Below are 19473 nucleotides of genomic sequence, written 5' to 3' on the forward strand. Positions count from 1 at the left end.
TAGGTGGAGGTTTATTAACAGTGACGTGGAACGCTCGAGTACACCGAGCTATGCGGTTCCGTGGTCGATATAAAATCCTATTATTTCGTAAAGTTTCGAGGATTGTTCTCTCGACCGACTCAGCAGGGATGGGAGACACCAGGGTTTCTGTCCCAGCAGCTAGGTTGCCACATAATAAGTGCTAGTCTCCGTGGACGCTGGTCGAATGTGAGTTCGTATGCAGTAAAGTTTCATGATATAATAATAAATAACATCTCCTCGTTTAGAGGCACGTTGCATACGCTAGACTTCTACCTGGGAGAATTCTTGGACAGATGTTAACGAAGGGCAAGATCCAGATACCGTGTCCGAACAAAACGGACAGGAGGCGTATCGCGAGGAACGGGAAGGAGGAGGAACAGGAAAACGGTGGAACCAAGTTTTCCAATCTTACAACTCCAAACGAAACTGAACTCACGGAGTCGAAACACGCAACACACCGCGCCACATAACAGACAGAGCCTATTCTATTTCCTATCTTATATCTGCCCGTATATATTTTTCGTGATGGCCGCCGGCGTAGCCAGCGATGTCCCATTCAGCGTTGGTAAAGCACCTGGGGAAAACTTTCTCCTCCCTCTCCCCGTGACCCACGTTTCGCCCGCAACTTTTCGTTCGACCATCTTTTTTAAACATTTCATGGGCTTTCCTTATCAGGACGGTTCGCAACGGTTATTATTACTATCGCTGCCTGGCCATTCAACCACGTCACCGCTAATTTCGTTGGAATCGTAACCCGACCCTGTCATCTTCTACGTAGCAGTTGTATTCTCGTTTCAGAGAGATGGACGAGTTTAATTAACACCCGTTAATTCAGATAGAAACATAACTGCCATCGAGGATTGCCATACGATCGTTGAACGTCGAAACGCTTTCTTCGCACGAGGAAGATCTATTCTGACCGGTGTGTTGCATAAATTATTACTGCTCGGCCAGATAACACCAGCAGTGAAATAATCAATAGACTGGCACTTTAAACTTTCCTCTACCCTTCGAAACCGCTTTCAACTCTGTTTAACATCCTTTTCCCCCGGCTAATCCTGAAACTTCGTTACTGTTATATTCTCTGCAGAACAACGGTTCCTCGTGATCCCTCGGACAGCACACGCTCTAAGTCCATAAGTTTTCTCGGCAGCGGGAGGAGAGCTCGAATCCACCTTCTGCAAGTTTCCAAAGAAGCTTGACCGTTTTCTAGCGGGCTCCCTTGCCTTTTCGTTACTCGGATCGCGCCCCTTACCTCTTCCTTCCCTTCGTTCTCGGCCGAGAAATCGCATCGCCTTTCGTCGCGACCAGGTCGCCTAGCCAAGAGTCCAAGCACTAACTGGTGATCCGCGAGTGAACCATGGGCGAAGTCGCTCGAAAAAACACATTTTCACGTGGTTGCTTTTACCGGGGCGCTTTGAATCGCGGCAGCGCGCAAGCTGAAAGGCTGACTGATGCAGCTCTTCAGGGAACCCTCGAACGGATCGCGCCGCTCTTTCCACGTTTCCGACGAATCGCGCTCAACCCGTTCCATGGAAATTCCTGTTCCGGGCTCCCTCGTTCGACTTTACGTCTCGTATCTGCGCTTATCTTACCGCGACCCGTGACTCCCGTTCGACGTCCGTCGTCGACCACGTCCCTAGATTATTGTCACCGAAGGATACCGCAGACAGTAGCCAGACGTCGAAGCAGGGAAGCCTGTCGATGCTCATTGATCTCGCAATAAATCGACGACCGTGGTCGAGACGTTTCTCGGCGAAGAATCTGCCGCAGACATGTTGCATCTAGATTGTTGGATGATTAGTGGAATTTACGAAGGTGGTAGATTCGGACAAGCTGAAGCGGCTGGCCAGGTCGAGATTACTCAACGGATAATTTCTTTCTCCTGCGACATCAAAAGATGCCTTTCACCGTGGCACGCTATCAGCTTCTTCGTGCCGTAATTCTACAGCGCCTGCGTGGGGTCAGTGCCAAGTGTTTCGGAAGGGGTTTCAGCCCGCGATGAATAAGAACGCCACTTAATATCAGACAGTATATCTAGTCCGTTCATTAAAATGCAAAATTCCCTGCAATTCCCGCGTACTCCTTCCGACAACGGGGCAGTGATTACTTTTTTACCTTCCCGCCCGTTGCGCACGGGCCAGCGCCGCGTTCCACCCCCCGTCTACCTGCGTCCAAACGCTAAGTGTTTGTAATATTTTTTCGCCGGAAGGGAGTTGATTCTCGCGGGTAAATGAAGCCGCTATTCGTGCGCCTCTGCTCCCCGTGTTCCAGCTATTTCGCCTCCTTGAAATCCCGGCTCCCGTTCGCCGCCCTTTCCAGGGTCGCTCTCCGTCGGTTCCGTCCTCTTCTAGACTCGCCGTGAATCGGCGTCTGTCTTCGTCCCTTCCACGAAAGCACCCAACTCCGGCAGGACAATCGTGGCGAGTTGCAGAAGCGGTTACGTTGCTTGGCACCAAGCTGGAGGAGTGAGCGAACGGGGCGGAGGAATCGGCGGAGGGAGTTCAGATAAGAGAATCGCCACTTACCGGAAGAAAAATGCACCCACCTGATTAAAGAGATCGCCCAGGGACGGACGGAGGGGATCCTTTTCGCTTGCACCGAGAAACGATCTCTCCGAGCTCGCCGGTACGTTCCGGCGCGCGGCGTCGTTGCTCGACATTTGCCAGCTACCGTGATTCACATTTCCCTGCCCTTTACCGTGCGCGCTAATCGATGGGACAGAGGATACCGGGACCTTTTTTCCCCGTTCTAATTTACATGCTCGTACGAGCCGTGTGCAACTATGAAACGACGCAAGCCGCGATTACGCGAACAAGATTTTTCACGGTGCTTTATCGTTCACCCTTCCTGTTAACCTATCCCCCTTCCTCTGGCGCGCGACCGTGTATCTCGCATAATAAAGCTCGGGATTTATGCAAATTTCGGCTGCGTTACGAAACCCCGATACTGCCTCGCTTCTTGGCCGGCCTTTTATCCGCCGTTTGGCGTCCATCTTTTTTGCGTCCCCGCTTTAACGTCTCCTTCCAGCGTTCCCGAATAAAGTCTCGGTTAGAAGTAACGAAAGGCATGGCCGAGTAACGAGGTAGATAGTACAGAGAGACCCGCGAGGTTGGGCCATCTCGACTAGTCACGAGTTTCTTTTATCGGCACGGTCAACACCGGAATATTCATTGTCTTCGAATAGGTACGCCGCGCTCCGCTGCTCTTTCGTTCTCCCCCGCGTTGCTTCGTCCCCATTTTTGCGTCTCGTCTTCGGCTCCCATTTCCCCGCCGTCGTTGAGTGGAATTAACTGACGCGGGGCGAGTAACTTCGGGGATGAATCAAGCACGCGAGGAGCATAAATTAACTGGCACGGTTCGCGCAGAACGAGTTTAACTAGTTTCAAAACAGTTTTTGTCACCTGGTATTAGACCGCGTCGACGAACGTCGATGGCACGACCGCGCTGCTTCTCGACCTAGTGGCACAGAAAAACGAAGAAAACGGAGTCTGCGAAATTCCCGCCACGTACCAGCTCTAATCTGGAGGAAAGAATGTTTTTTATGCTTCCGCCGTTGTAGAATTATAAATATATCTGCCTAGAGTGGGGACGAGGATCGGGTGGTTAATAATACGCGGGGTCGTACCATTAAAAAAAAGCTCTCGCCACCAAGATCACGAAGATCAGATGCTGTGGCAAAGAACATCGTTACGTGCGAGTCATGGCAATAAAGTGAAAGAGGGTTGCGGAACAATCAGACGGGATCCCAGCTATCGCTGATCAAAGCTCCGGAGGTTCTCAAAGGACAGAGGTTCGACATGTCTCCTACAGAGGTTTCGGTGCGGAACCTCTTTCTTTCCCGTTCTATGAACAGAAAATAAGCATCAGGGATCGGTAATTGAGCCACGAATCCTATTCGATCAAAAGGGACGCAGCTTCTCTGATTCCGTTGCAAGAGTCGGCGTAATTACATCGGGGGGAGGGATCATTTCGAAATCGATGGACAAATCGGTAGCTAACGTTTCGAAAGTGACGCGCCTCGGTGTCTGGAGCCGCCGCGGCGAAATACAGGCACGGTGCTTCGAACGGAGGGGAAGAAATAATTTTCCATTATTGCCGAATAAGAGGGAAACCGCGACGGTTACGGCCGTTCGATTCGAAGTTTCGAAACAAATAACGCGAAGTTTCGGTACGATTTAGGGGTTGTTTGGGGATTTATGAAGCTCGTAAGGTACTGATGAAATTCATGAAGGGGTACAGAGCAGGGTGGGCGGTGGTAGTGAAATTCCTTACAGGGCACGCTCAATCTCCAATTCATTTCGGTGTAAGTTCATCCAGCTGGCACAGTTTCAGATCTGCAGATCAAATACGGCGAGGTTTCTCTTGCTCTATATTTGCGACCAGCGCGATATTACAAAGCGATCGTTGTCGGGGGGGTCCCGGCGTTATTTTCGACATCGACCTTTCACGAGTTGATTACAGATTTCATTTAGTCGAGGTCTCTGGCGCGATACTGTGCCCCCGGCTAGAATTCTTCTTCGATTCGGTTATTCGTGACTCGGGACACTTGAACGTACATGTGTACGTCGAACGAGCGAATCGGAACAAACCTTGACGCGCGTAAAAATAAAGCTCGCTCGTTTGGAAGTATAGCCAGTCCCGTGGCATCCAATTTCGTGCTCCGGAACTATTCTAAACGCGGAGTTAACGCACAACTACCAGACATAGTTTCATTACACGGGCATCAGTCCATTTATTGCGGAACGATGTCGGGAACAAGGAGGGAACTTTTATCAAAGTATGTTACGAACCGTTCTAATTCCGCCAGTCTATGCACTATCGCTCGAGGATATTTCGAATTGAGTATCACAATCAACTGCGCTGCGAAAATTGCAACGAATCCTGCAGTTCGCTGCTTTCCACTGCGACTACGTTCCAGAAATTGTCACGACTTCGCGTCAGTTACCGTCGATTCTGCCTCAGCCATGTGTTACACCTTAGGGCGGAGCGATACTATATAGGCGAAAATTTAAAGTTGAATTTTTCAGTTGACTTGGGTGCGGGATAGTTGTCTATTGATTAACCAAACGCAACTGTAAAAAAAAATTGGAAAAATATTCACGTCTGCAGGTTCCTTTTTCTCCTAAATAATCATATAATCGTATAATCATTTTCATTCTCTAATCTGTCGAAGTGCTTAAAATCAAACAATAAAATTAAAATTTTGAAAATCTAGAATCTGGTTTCTGGAGGGCAAGCGAGTTCTGGATTTTCACAAATTTAATTTATTCCCTAAAGCGGGGGTGGTCAAATTTTAATACTTTAATTTCAGTTAATTGATTAATTTAATTAATTGATCTATAAATGTAGATTTTAAATTGAAGTTACTTAGATAGTAATATTATATATAATATGTAGAGATTTAATTTAATAATGAATGGAAATTTGAATTAGTTATTAATTTTATAGTCATATAATCATTTTTAGGAGAAAAAGGAACCTGCAGACATGAATAACTTTTCGAAAAATTTTTTACAGTTGTGTTTGGTTAATCAAAAGACAACTATCCCGCACCCAGGCCAACTGAAGATTCAAATTTAAATTTTCCGCTCCGCCCTAATGCCTACATAGTGTATCGAAAAACTTGATAGGTGCTTCTATTAAAACTGAAAAATGAATTATCCTTTCCTCTCAACCAGCATACTGTGCAGCCTGCACAAATTCAATGGTACCTATCTACATCACCCGCTGATCCAAGAAACACCAAGTTTCTTACTTGCCCCAGCATTCTGTTCCCTCCGTTTAGCCATATCGAACGATATCTCAATCATATCGTTGCCTCGATCGCGGCAGCAACCCTCCTGACCGGTGATTCATTCCCCGGCAACCATTATTTGGAGATTGTTAAGGGCCGTCGCCCCGGAATTGCTTCGGAAGAAACGTAAACGTTGCATTATTCAGTCGGCCCCGCGCGCGATTCGCCCGCTCGCGGCTCCGTACATTCAACGACGGTTCATTTGTCACAAAACTGTGCTCCGAAGCGTCGACGGGAAGTTTCCGCGTAACATGTCACCGGGATCGCTCCAATTCCGTCGGCTGGTCAGGATCGCCGGTGGTAGCACGGCAATCAGAACGATGTCAGGCCGCAGCCTATACCCCTCCTCGGCGCGTATTCGCGGGCGGCAATAACGGCGAGGCCCCAACTCGCAACGCGTTCACCCCCGCAATAAGTTGGACGATTGTGCCGACGCGGCGCGGCGCGCGCCGCTCGAGGAAATTAAAACTTGTGCAATTCGGCAGGATCCCTAGGCAACTCCGGCCAGGTTTATCAGCCGCGGGCTGGATGTTTCCGGGCAGCAGGATAACACAAAGGCTGCAACCCACAGACGAGGAGAGAGAGAGAGAGAGAGAGAGAGAGGGAGAGTTATAGATGGAGGGAGGACAGATGGAAAGAAAGAGAAACACCGCGGTACCGGGATAGAAAGGAGCGAACGCGTACGAGGAAATGTGCACGCGCGAAAAAAAGGCGCGCTGGCGCGGAGCGCGGCTGGAAAGGGAGGCAGAGGAAGTATACAGATGCGCGTGCAACGCGAGGAGATAGGGAAACGGTTTACTCTATGCAACTCCATCCAGGAAATAATAGGTGAAGTGGGAAGAGAGGGCCTAGCTAAGCCACGGCGCGAGCATCCTCCAGGGTAATTTTAATTCTCGACCAGCCTCCTGCCACCGGCGCAATTCATATTGCCCGCATTACTCACGGCCAGGCAGAGTTTTGATCATCCCCCTACGCCGCCAATGAGTGAAAAATGTAGAGCGCGCGCGCCAGCGCAATCTCCCCGGGGGATGCTTCATTAGTGTGCCTGTTTACAAGATTTCGGATGATGCGCCAGCTACGGCCGATTTGTCAATTTAACGACCTGATTTTTCAAGCCGACACTTGCCCGCTGAGAGCGCCGTGGCCGCTTTTTTATCCAGCGGTTTCTCGCGGCTCCATTCACGAGTAAAGGGTCGCTGCCCCTTGCTCCGTTGCCCGTGGTTCAGCCTGTTGTACCCGAGCATTTAGCTCTGGGTAGGAGCAGCCTTACTAATTGCCCGCCTAATCCTTTTGCTTGGCTGGAACCGCGCGAGTAATCATGCGTATAAAAATTCCTCTTCCTCAGCGACTACCAGACCGTCTCCGATTAGACGCAGATTTCTCTCGTCCGCGGCGTATTGTCTGAAAATCACGTCGACGATCAAAGCACTCGTTGATTTCTTCGGTGGACAACTCGCAGGCATTCGGAGCATGAAGAAACGCTGTGAAGTAGAGCGATAAGGGCGGCGAGGGGAAGACGGAGAGGGAGACAATGAATCGTTGCAGTTGCCGCTGGAACGGTCGGGTTGGGGAGGCATTTTACATCGCGGGGCCCGGAGCGCACCGTGAAAAAGACCACCGCCGCTCGAACGACGCCTGTAATCCGTGAAAACCGCAAGACGATGTGGCGGGGCGAGAAATTTTCGTTGTCCTGCCGCCTTGTACGTAACCGTACTTACGCGGATATGAATTAGGATAGGGCAGAGTCCGCACAAAAGCCGAGGCGCTTGCGCTGAAAGCCCGAAACGGAGGGGGTGGCCGATGGTGGCGGTCGGGAGTCGAAACGGGGGAGGGGTGGCAGCTACGCTGAGCAAGGCCAGCCGTCCGGAGAGGGGGAGGCGTCGGAAGCTTCTGCGGGAAACGGAGAATCTGCGAGAGTCAGTGCAATTCGCGTCGCGACGCCCTTCGTTCCCGCGATCCGCACTTCAAGTTGGATCGAGGGCGCACGAGTCACGGCACCCACGCAACTCGATCCGCGCGTGTCTACCACCCCGCGATTCACGTGACGGTTACCCTGAAGCTTTCGCTCGGTTCCTCAGTGCGCGACAACTCGAAAGAAACACGTTAGGAGCGTGTGAAAAATTTCTTCTAAACCGTGCGTAAGAAGTTTGGAAGACGCTCGGCGAACGGGTAGCTTCGCGCGATAAACGTGTTTCTGATTGCGCCACGAGTAACGTGAGGGGCTTGGCAGATGAATCGTGATCGGTGAAGAATTCGATCTTGAACATGGAAATTCTCGATGGACTCTGAGCGCCACGGTATCCAGACATTATCGGTGATTCTTTCTTCTTTCGTTCGTGATGGAAATGTGTTGATTGTGAGTGTCTTATAGAGACGTATAGTTGACGGGACGAGGGGAAAGGGAAGGATAACGTGTTTGCTTGCCAACCACGTTGATTTCCATCCCCCATCGATCGTTCGACGTACAAACGACGGTCGTTATTCTTTTTTCGTAATCACGTGAGTCGTTCATATGGAGTGCAGCCGTGGCTTCGCCCGATTCGCCAGAGGGCTCCCACAAAATTGAAAATTATGCAAACATAATTTCCATCGTGGCGCCCGGTCGCAACCACGCTCGCGCCAGAGGCACACGTCCTACGCGGCTTGCTTTACAAACTTCACTGTCATCGGAAGAGTGCAGCGAGATAATTCAAGTAAATTCAGAACGCCGCCTATCTGCCTGACGGACAATATTCCCCCTTGTTTTTCTGCTATAATTGCTTTTCGATTTCAATCTTCCGCGGCTATGGAATACTGTGCTTCTCGCCGGCTTTATTCGGAATAATACTTATTGCAGTAAATGAATGCTTTTTTATCTCTGTTACTCCAAAGTCTTTCCCACTATTAAAATACCGATATTCTTAATCCTGGCCCAATACACTTTATGACCCTCTTTAAAGTTACGTTAAGTTACACGACTACTTAGCTTCCTCCGCCGAACTCCTCGATTTTCCTCTTCTCTTTCGCACAGTTCTCGCGCACGTTCAATCCGAGATTCCGTTCGAAGGTCGATTCCGACTATCCAATAATAATGATCGAAAGCTTTTACAGCAATTATGAATGCTGGAAGTTCGGAGCGTAGGTAGTTGAAAGTTAGTCGGTGCCTCACGTCCCGCCCTCTCGACCATTTCTTAAACGTCTGCAGCTCGTCGCGAAAGGGGTGAAGTAATTACGGGGCCGCCCCTGTTCCGGTACAATATTTATTTCGGGCGCTATCCGCGAGCAGTCGGGGGCTGGTTTACTCGCCCGCGGAGCGCATAATTGCGCGCTGGAAATCTGTCGTTAAATGATTTTTAATCGCGCCGCATTAAACGGAGTGCATTAAAATTACATGAATATTTACGGGACCGGTACGCTCGGCGAGATTGCGTTTTAAGCGATTTGCCGGACGAGAAAATTGCATATTAAATATCCGTATAATGTAAACTAATTTGCGTAAGTAAACCGTGTAACGGTCAATTAATTAACAGTAACAGGGAAGTGGGCGGTATAATTCGTGATTTTAAAGTTCCCCGCGCTCGGGGGGGCTCTTATTAAAATCATCGGGGCCCTGCGAATGAAGATCGAACGACGGGCTCGGGAATAATCTCGCCGTGCTACGTGTGATTTTTGACACGACCTACGTAGGGCCCGTTATTAACGTGGCCCGTTGAGCCTGTGCCGCATGAATATGAATCGCCAGGACGTTAATGCAACGCCGTGGGAACGTACGTTTCCCGAATGCCGTCGACGTGATTAGATAATTTATGGGGACTCTGTGCAGCGACACGTGGCCGTCCGCTAGCTCCAACGCCGAAAAGTGTTTCCAGGTGAGTAAGCTGCAAGTCGATCTCCGGGGGCGTTACGCGCGGCTCCGTCGTCGCATCATAATTACGGAAAAAATTTCGGTTTACCGTTCAATCGGAATATTCGCAAATACCTATTGAATTTCCAGCGGTTGCGTTTTTCCACCGAACAAAACAGCCGAGCGATTGCATCCATTCCGAGCAACAGGGAATATTGTACGTGGTATTTATTCGCGGTGCTCGTTAGCAATCGTAAATGTGTAAAACGCGAACGCATCGTTTGGCGCGGGCCGCGTTACACAAAAATGGAAAGAATTATTCAAAGTGTTCACGGTATTCGGGGACAACACAGACGCACGCCACCACGAATTCTACCTACGCACGTGGGTTCCCGATTCTCCAATTCTGAAAAAAAAATTTGTTCCATTAAGGACACGAATACTCTGCAAGGGCGTACCGAATTTTCGAACAGTAAAACTCGGGAGTGTAGAGCATTCGGATGATGGATTTCCGTGGAATGAAGGTGTTAACGGAACTCGGCGTAAGACTGTGCAACGAGGGACAACCGCTGATAGTAATGCAGCCGTTGGATTCGGAATTAGATGAACATGAGACGGAAGGAGGGAAACGGAAGGTGTGCTCGACCGATTAACACGAAACCGAGTTGGCTGCCGTGCAGCCGCTTTAATTTTCCCTTTCGCCGTCTTAATTCACCGCGGTAATTCGCGTTCATATTTCATCCGGTTAGAAAGGCGTCGCGAACTACGGCAAATTATCCGTAAAATTGCAACGGTTCCACGGTGGCGGATATCTCTCCAACTCCTTAACGAAATTTTCTGCAGGTGAGCACGCGTCGTAACTTCTCATCTTCGGCGACGAGTTTAAAAGTTTAACGAGTGCAACAGGAGCCGGTCGATTTCCGGTGCGGCGGAAAAATTAATAAAAGAGGCCGCGCGGCGCGGGGGGTCGGCGGTGATATCGCGCGGACGAAAAGCGGAGGGAAAAGGAACGAATAACCTCCACCTCCGTTGCTCCCCGCTGGGACCTTCCCAGCACGATGATAACCTTCCATATTGATCCGATTAGATAGATCAATGCCATTTCAAGTGGCTCCGACGAAATTAAGTTTCCATCGTTAATTACGCGCGATAACCTGCTCCGGGGACGGATGCGTGAATAATTGTATTTTCACCATCGGATCCACTTCTCTTTCCCCCATAAACACCTCGCGCAGGTGTTTCTCCGAGCGTTTCCCGACCGAGAACGCACAATTTTCCCAGAGCACCGCCCCGTCGAATCACGACGAACTCGTTCAAATTGATATTCTCCACTGTTATCGTTTCACTCGTCCGTTCAGTGAACGACTTTACCGCGGTTACTCGCATTCAGCGGAAAAAGTGTCCGCCCGCTTCAACGAGCTTAGTTAACTTCTAAATTGCGTTTTGCGTGGACCCGTTTTTGCGATGATTAAATGCTCGAGACACACATGGAATGTCGGCTTTGTTAGCTTGGCAATATCGAGTTGTCCCCGCGCGGGGAAACGTTGGCCAGATTTTACGTATCCTTAAAAAAGTGAATCGCAGAGCTTCAGGCTTTGACAAGGGGATTCAGATGTGCGATAAATACCGTCGATGAACGAAGTTTGCGAAGGATTAAAGTCGCCTGGTTATTGACAAAAAACAATCGAAATCGCCCGTAAAATGTTCACGCCCGTTTACACGCCGGATTATACGTGTTTAAAGGGATTTGAAGAGCAATAAAATCCTTCCGCCCTATAAATTGTTACCATATTTCTCTTTATCCGCACGATTTTTATAAATTCACGTCGTAGTCACGCAGGGTTGATCCCGGGTATGCTGGATTCGGGCAGGACGCTTCGCTAACTTCCCCATACAACTGTCGCTAATGTACTTGTGACATCCACACTAGCGGACAAAAAAGTCACCACTTTTTCGATTCGTTCCGTTTTTGTTATTTTTTAGCGCACATTTGGGACTGTGGTATGTTTAATATGTATATTCTGGTGGAGAATTTAAAGCTGTATAAAACCCAGTAAAAGTTGAATTTATTTAACTGACAAACAAAAGTGTTATAAGACATTGAACGGGGTAACATATTTTTGGGGCCGACAAAGAAGTTACCACGTTTAGTAACTTTTTAGTTTGTCCAAAAAACAAAAGGTGCCCCCACAAAATATATATATATTTTTTTTTATTAATGTTTAAAAGTGGTAAATTTTTGTTGGCTTTAAAAGTGTGTTGCCTTGTTTAATGTTATGTAGGGTTTTTGTTAGACAGTTAAATAAATTCAGCTGTAACAGGGTTTTATACAGCTTTTAATTCTCTTTCAGAATATGCATATATTAGGCACATAGCGCAGTTTTAAATTAATATTGAAAAGTAATAGAAGTAGGGTGGTTCGACAAAGCGGTAACTTTTTTGTCTCCTACTGTATTCGACTCGTCTTTTTTCCAAATTTCGTAGTACGAAGTAACTTGCCACACTAACCGAGGAAGAGCGTGTACAGTTATTCAGAAGGCACGCGAAACAAAAACGAATAAATCGTACCTAAATCTGTTAAAAAAAAAAAAATAGCGCAACGGTCTGCGTATCATCCGCAGGCGTGGTGTCACAAATACGTTAGCACGAGATCGAACAGGACGCGACTCGAAATGTGCGCAAAAAAAAACAGAGGAGCAAAATGAATGCAACGAGGACGTCGATCATAAGCTTTTAAGCTCCGAGTCCGGTAACGGCGGGAATAAACGCGGTTTATACAGTTGCACGCTTAATGCTCCGATCCGTGCAATTCCGTGCGTTAATCGCGCCTGGCTGGCCGGCCGCTTTTATCCCGAACGATAACGAGAAATTAGCTACGAAACATAGCGATGCGCAGGGTGTAATTGGGTGCATCGATTAAAAACTGTCGGAAAAACGAGGGTCCATCGCTTCGTTCTGCCCCTCCCCGCGTGCTTTTTTCCGTGGTTGCTGGCGTGACGATCGCGGCCAGATGAGACATCGATTCGAGGCTCTCTCGTAAACTCCAGGGATGCATTAGCGTGGCTACGTCGTTCGGGACCAATCGCGAATCAATAGCCAATCGGTGGAATAGTTTAAAGATACGCCTGCCCACGGTCTGGAATAAAATACGACTCACCTGGCGGCGCTACACGTGGGCGAGGACCTGGTAAAATGCTTCCGCGGCGATTGTTCGTTGCGACGTACGATTGTGTAAACTACATCGATACTGAACGATAATTCAAGTGCTCTTGTACACAGTGTGGTTTGAAATATGTGCCTCCCAGCTTTCCAGTTGCAAAGTGCTATTGTAACTCGTCCGCATCTTCCATCGTCTCTCGCGCACCTCCGCTTTCACATTATAGAATTTCATTGGATTTAACGAAGTCTTCCGTTGCATCGGTCGGGATCGGTGATTGGAAATTCCACTCCCATCAGCCAGAATACTTCCACGAAGGTGTGCCGAAGGGAAGCTGAGGGATAAGAGCTTCAAAGCACCTCCAGCAGTTTAGTTTAAAGCGGTATGATTAAAGGGTCCGTCAGTGGCGGTTCCAGAAATAGCCTGTTGCATTTTTATTTCGTTGACCCATATGCGACGGGGTCAAGGGTGTTTAGAAAAGTATCAAATACTCTGAGTTAAGCTGCGCTGTATTATTCACCAGGCGTTCGGACAGACAAATCTCAGCTCTTCGCCTCGAGGTTTGCGCGACTATTCTATTTCGATTCGATAAAATTGCCTGGGTTAGCGTTACTGCTCAATTATGCTGGATGTAGTAAAAACGAACTAACCCAATTTTTTGCGAAATTGAGTTAATAGCAATAATGTATTCCAGTAGGCTGTACTAATCATATAAAATAGGAAAAATTAATTTTTTTCATTCCTCAAATCAGGGTCACTGAACTCACAGTTCAGTTAAACTTTTTTAATAAAGACATCCTCACCCAACAGTATAGTAATGCGCCCTCGTACGTGTGTGTGCAAGATGCTGCGAGCACACATGTGCACCTGTGCGCGGGACATCGGATACAGTAATCTTGCATGTTCATCTGCGTGCACCATAACTGTGGTCAATGCGCCGCACCAAGCGGTGACCGAGTTTCGGAACATTCGGCAACTTCCTATCCATAACACTTTCGAGAACGCCCACACGTGCCTGGAAAGTTCTCCTCGACGTCACTCCCACGTCGATTCAAAACCTTCCGCGATTTCCTCTTAATTATTATTACCACGATCTACACTGTTTGCACTGACGCGCCTCAAAGAAGAAACAAACAATTGTCCCTCGTTTCCTTCTACTTCGCGTCCCGCATTTCCGTCTCGCAAATTAATTTGCAGTCCATGGTAAGTTGAACGAGGAATCAGGCCAGAGATATCGATGTCGCGCGGCGAAAACTGCCAATTAAACGCTAATTGCTACGAAGACCGCTTGATGGCTCGAGCAAAGGCCAATTATTAATTTACCCGTTTACGACCAGAAACCCATGTCGCTTAATTCCCGATCGACTGTAACGAATCGATAATTTCTCACCTTGCGAACGAGCCGACGCGAATAAAATAAGCGCTTAGACCAGGCCCGTCCAACTTTTGCTCTTGCCTTCGATGGGCAACCGCGGGTGGTTGCGAGCGATGACAAGAGCGACGGTTTTGCCCCACCATTGGGACCTTTCGCTCTTGAGGGGCGCGAAGGGCCTGGCTCGGTGCCTTCAAGAGCGAAGAGCAACTCGCGGTTGCTCGTGCGAGCAAATCCCTGGACAGGCCTGGCTTAGACACAGTAAATCTGCTTGCCGTGTGGCGGTGGCTCGTGTGCACGGGCACCGAAACAGAAAGCCGAGCTTCTTTACGGCGAGGGGAGACACGAATTTCACTTGGCTGGGTGGTTTAATCCAATCGATCGTATAAAAAGATTGTTCTTACGGCGCACAGTGGTACATAATGACATTTTTTGTTCAAATCACCCTACAGGTCGTAATTTTTCAGAAAATTTGATGATTTTTTTTTAAATTCTTCGCAATTAAATTCTCTATCGATCTGTCCGGCTGAAATTCTGAATTTCGTTGCTGATTTTTTTATATTTAGCGAATTATACAGCACTTTTCGAAGATCAGTACCTGTGCGCTTTTTTGGCCGCCTGTTCCGAATTTAAAGTCAGATTTTCGAAAAATTACGACCTGTAGGGTGATTCGAACAAAAAATGTCATTATGTACCACTGCGCGGCGTTCCATTGTGCAAGCCTCGAATATCGTTTAACGTTATTGAGCGATTTAGCGCGCCTCTTTCTACGCCGGGACCATTTCTATTTTTTTTGTTCCGAAAGGCCTGAGATAACGAGGGTCGAGCTCACAGGACTTTGAAACGGTCTGCTCCCGCCTCTGTGTACTCCTACTTGCTTAGCCCGTTCATATTTTAACCCCGGCTTGCTTTTAATTAACGGAGCGGCAGTTGTCCTCGCGACACGATTTCGGCACAGCGGCCCTTTAAACGGTTGTAAACGGAATTGATGAAAAGCGGAGGTATCAGCCTCGTACCGTGGAATTTGTACTGGTTAATTCGGTACCTACTGTTTACGGGGGTCTATCGGAAACGCTTTCACGGAATCCTTTACGCGAAAGGAATCTGGAGAAGTCGAAATGCGCGGCGCTGAAGAATTAATCGTTCTCGGCGATACGCGCACTCGTCGATATTTCATCCTCGCTGAAGCACTGTGCGCCCACTTGATGTGCGGTAAACGTTTGTCCATAGAGTATGGCACACTTTATAACAGCTGTCAATGGGTCAACCGTCACAAAGACTGGTATGCGAATGTGAGTGGCACTGTACACGCGACAGAACACTCGATCGCGGACTTTGCGATGGAAATCGACGGCAAAAGTCAAAGGGCCCTCAATGATTTCGCAAACGGAAACTGGGAATGGTCGGCGTCCCACTCCAGGGAAACCAATACCGCTCGATAAGGGGTCAGGGCTTAGCGCGAAACATCGTTAAACACTTTTATCCGTTTCACAGCAGCAGTCCCCCCCCCCCCTCCTCCCCTCCCCGGAGCGGTTGATTAAGCGGAAATTAAAGTCGCGAAATAAATATCCGGCAGTTAATTTTACGCAAACTCCCCTGGCTGGCCAAACTTTTTTTTTTATTTACAGTCGCTTTAACGTTCCCGCGATACCATAGAAACTTGGCTAAAAAGTTGGCCGAAGTACCCACTGTGCATTCCGCTGTTAAACTTAGCTCGTTTAAGTTTAGCGGGCGGTTCGAGGCGGCCCGGGTTACACGCTTCATTTACAAACGTACGCGGGATTTAATTGCTAAGTAATCCTGCGGTTTGACGGATTAACGAGGTTTCGCGGTGGAAAACAAAGGAGCCCTGTAATCTCTGTCAGCTTGGCCGATTGTTTCGCGCGATTTAATGTTTGCGCGTAAATCCTGACGTTGTAATTATATTTGCGGCGCGCGTGCCGGATCCTTCATTAAACAACAATCAGGAAGGAATTTTGTTATTGTTTCCTTTATACCAGTGTTCCTCGCGCTTTTAAAATATTTCGCACCGTATCTGGTAGGCAAGAATTGAAATGAATTTCTTGAATAGTTAACTGCTTATCCTCCATGTCGCGACTGTTTTGCTCAGACGCCAGGTTCATTGGGCAACGAGGCGAATTCGCGAGTCGCGGGAAAGTGAAACGATTAAGGATTTCTGTTATTCAGATTTAGCGTCAGTTAACACAGCTTGTCAGAGTATCGTTGTGTCGAAGCATGCAGTCAGTACCTACTACACGTTTCCACGTGAAATATAGCGATGGTGGAGGTGTGAATTCGTCACCGCTTTATGACTCGTCCAGATTTCGTATGGGAAATAAATTATTGTTCAAGCCGGACACATTTATGCCGGTAATATCGGGCGAACGTATATCGTTATTAATGATATAAAAATACACGGTCGAATGTGCACGTTACCTGTGACAAACTTTATTTCTGAATACGTTACATAATACTGGTTAATCTTTCTTTACCGAGCATCTCGTGTATAAATTGCACCTGTCAACGTTCTAAAGCAAACCGAATCTTCACTAACTTTTCTCTAACACCTTTGCCATCCATCTGTAGCATAGTTGCTCAGATATCTTGAAAACCTTTCTGTCTAGTCTTTAGTCTTTCCAAACTTAGACCATTTCTCTGTTCGATCTTCATTTATCCACTGGCAACGTCTCGTTGATAACGAATGTTGTCGAGGCGTCGAAACGAAGCGCAAGCAGCATATTGATTAACAAATGCACGCTTTCCGCGTGAAATAACAGACAGCGACACGGCCATGGTGTGACACGGACGTTAAGCCTGAACAGGGGCCACTTTGTGAATATCAATGCGACCAAGAGTGTACACTCGGCGGGCCACTTTTGCGGAAGCATAGCCGTGCCAGGTAACCGCCTATTGGATCCTAGTTCATGTCACTGAGGCTGTAACTAGGCGAGGCGCCCTTTGTGATTGACGCCCCTGCGGTTTAATACTCACGCGCGTCCGCGTCAATTAAAGTTTGGAGGGTTCGGACGGCCAGCCAATAACACGACCCCCGAATATGCCGCGGGAGCGGCGCAGATAAAGGCAGCCTTTTTGTCCGCCCGCGTACGAAATTAATTGAACATGAATCAGCGACAATCACAGGGGAAAATTGTAATAGTAATTCTCGGGAATATCATCTTACAAGCGGAACACGTAGGTCGGTTATTATACCGAGTGAGAACTCGAATTAAAATGGTCTACCGACCTAACCGCGGCTCTAATTGGAAAATTTCAGAGTTCGCCGCGCGGAATGGCAGGACAAGTTGATCAATGGAAATAATCCAAAGGGAACTTTGAAGTTCCGATTTTTAAGCTCGCCGAGCAACTATTCTACTTGCTTATCCATCTAGGATGTTAACAGACTTTTTCTCTGTACTTCTATATTATTTCTACCGATAGGAAATCGGGGGATCCAGAGGATGCATTCCTTTGCAAATTTGACGAATCGTAACCGCGCCGCTGCGTTGCGATTGCGAATTGGACGCGACGCAGAAGAAACCGCTGCTAATGTAGTTGCGAGTAAATAAATTATACGTTCCAATAAATTCCGCGAACTCGCGCAATTAATTACGGCGGCGTCGACGGTGCCGGTACGATTTACGATCACGGCCAAACATATTGTAATTGCGCGTTCCCTAAATTGCACGGGGGATTGCCAAAATTTTCCTGAAACGCGCTCAAGTCTAGCCGAACAGTTGCTCCGGGGGAGGGAGCGTGTCCTGGAGGGCCGAAAAATTTTACGAACGAGGTGCAGCCGACCGGTGGGAGCTTTAATGAAAGAGTAACGAATCCGAACGAATGGTTGGAAGTCTTAACGATCCTGGTTCGTGAGAAAATCGCGAAGATGGAACGACGGTATTGCAAGATATACGAGTTTCATTAGATTCCAGGGGTTACGGTAACTTCTCCCTGCTTTTCGTTTCTTTTCCACCTGCCGGCACCTCGGGCGAACGAAATTACGCTGTTTAAGATCCCGCTACACTGTAATTCAACGTCGCTGCATAAATTAAGCACGCAAGAACCACGAGAACTTGAAGTGGACGGAGGTACTTGGACAGCCACGCGACACGCCTGCCTGCGTCTGACCAGCGTTGACTTAATCTACTAGCTGCCGCGGTCTTTGGAGTACCGGCAGAGTGTTGCGACGTACAGCAAGAAGAAAAGATCAACCTATACCCACTCTGGACTCCCTGTCACAGGATCCCCAGAGATAAAACAACGCGTCGATAAAGCGTTACTCACCCCCTGTTCCTCGCTCGCGATTATTTTGTCTCTCTGGACTCCAGAGGCTCGTCCCCAGCCATCCTACAGAATTCGATTACAATTTCTTCTCTCTAACCAGACTCCTTTGCCTCGCCACCGCCCTGAAAGAGAACCAACCCCCGACGCAACCCCGTAAGGGTGTAATCGTAATGAAAACTAGGTTTGCGACGGCTGCGAAAGCATCGGGAAAGTCGCAAGGGGACCCGAGGCGTTCCGTGGGAAATGAAATGACACCGCCAGGAGTATTTCCTGCCGCGGATGTGACCGTGCCGTTGGGCGCCCGAGCATCGAGACACCCGCGACGCAGAAATGCGTCCCGGCGCGGTCGTGATTTCGCGCTGCGCGACTCGCGTGGCTTGAAAGGGGCGAAACGGAGGAAAGAGGAGGCGAGAAAAATCCGATCGGCGACAAAGTTGGTGCCATGCAAATTCACGGGCCAAAGGGAGCAGGGAAATACGCGAACAATACGGCGCTTCCAGAGGACGTCTATAAATTGGTACCAGGACAATTCCGCGCAGTCTGGTTACAACGGGTTAATCTAATTTAGCTTCTGCAGAATTTCCAGCGCGGCGCGGCCCGCGAACCGGAGAGAAACCCCGGTTTACGGTGGCGTTCACAATGACGCCGGCATTGTCGATCAAACGCACGGGCAGCGAGGCGAGCGTTGTTCCCGCCGAAGGTCGTAACCGGCCCAACAAGTCCGGCTAATGAAGATGCTTGTGGCGCTGGACGAAGATGCTCGGTTAGACAGCCGTGCCCCACGCGCGCCCCTTAAGCGGCCGCCATACGTGTGCAAGCTGCATAATATTCGGGAGAGCAGCGTTTGTCACCGCGGTTCACGCGATTCGAGGAATACGCGCGCGGAGCCGCTTCATCATCCGGTGAAATAGAATTACGAGCCGCGATAAATTGGAAACTGGAGGGAAGTTAAACGAGCTGAACGAACTTTTTAAATTGCTTCGCCGTTTCTTTCGAGTATTTCACTTGCCGCGGTTGTTTTT

The 19473-nt window shown here is 48.6% G+C and overlaps 1 protein-coding gene across 3 annotated transcripts in view; it reads left to right on the top strand.

Annotated features, from left to right (window-relative positions):
• LOC143373269 (uncharacterized) overlaps positions 1-19473 on the top strand; it is a 250056-nt gene that overhangs the window by 35816 nt on the left and 194767 nt on the right. The window contains exon 1 of one of the 3 annotated variants that reach the window (XM_076820372.1): positions 7726-8511. The exons of 1 other annotated variant lie outside the window; for it this stretch is intronic. The gene's annotated coding sequence lies outside the window, so the exon portion shown is untranslated. Of the gene's footprint in view, positions 1-7725; positions 8512-19473 lie in introns of those variants that run through there. One more of the 3 variants, XM_076820373.1, reaches the window with a different exon arrangement.

This window comes from Andrena cerasifolii, chromosome 9, assembly GCF_050908995.1.
Source record: "Andrena cerasifolii isolate SP2316 chromosome 9, iyAndCera1_principal, whole genome shotgun sequence".
Classification (NCBI taxonomy): domain Eukaryota; kingdom Metazoa; phylum Arthropoda; class Insecta; order Hymenoptera; family Andrenidae; genus Andrena; species Andrena cerasifolii.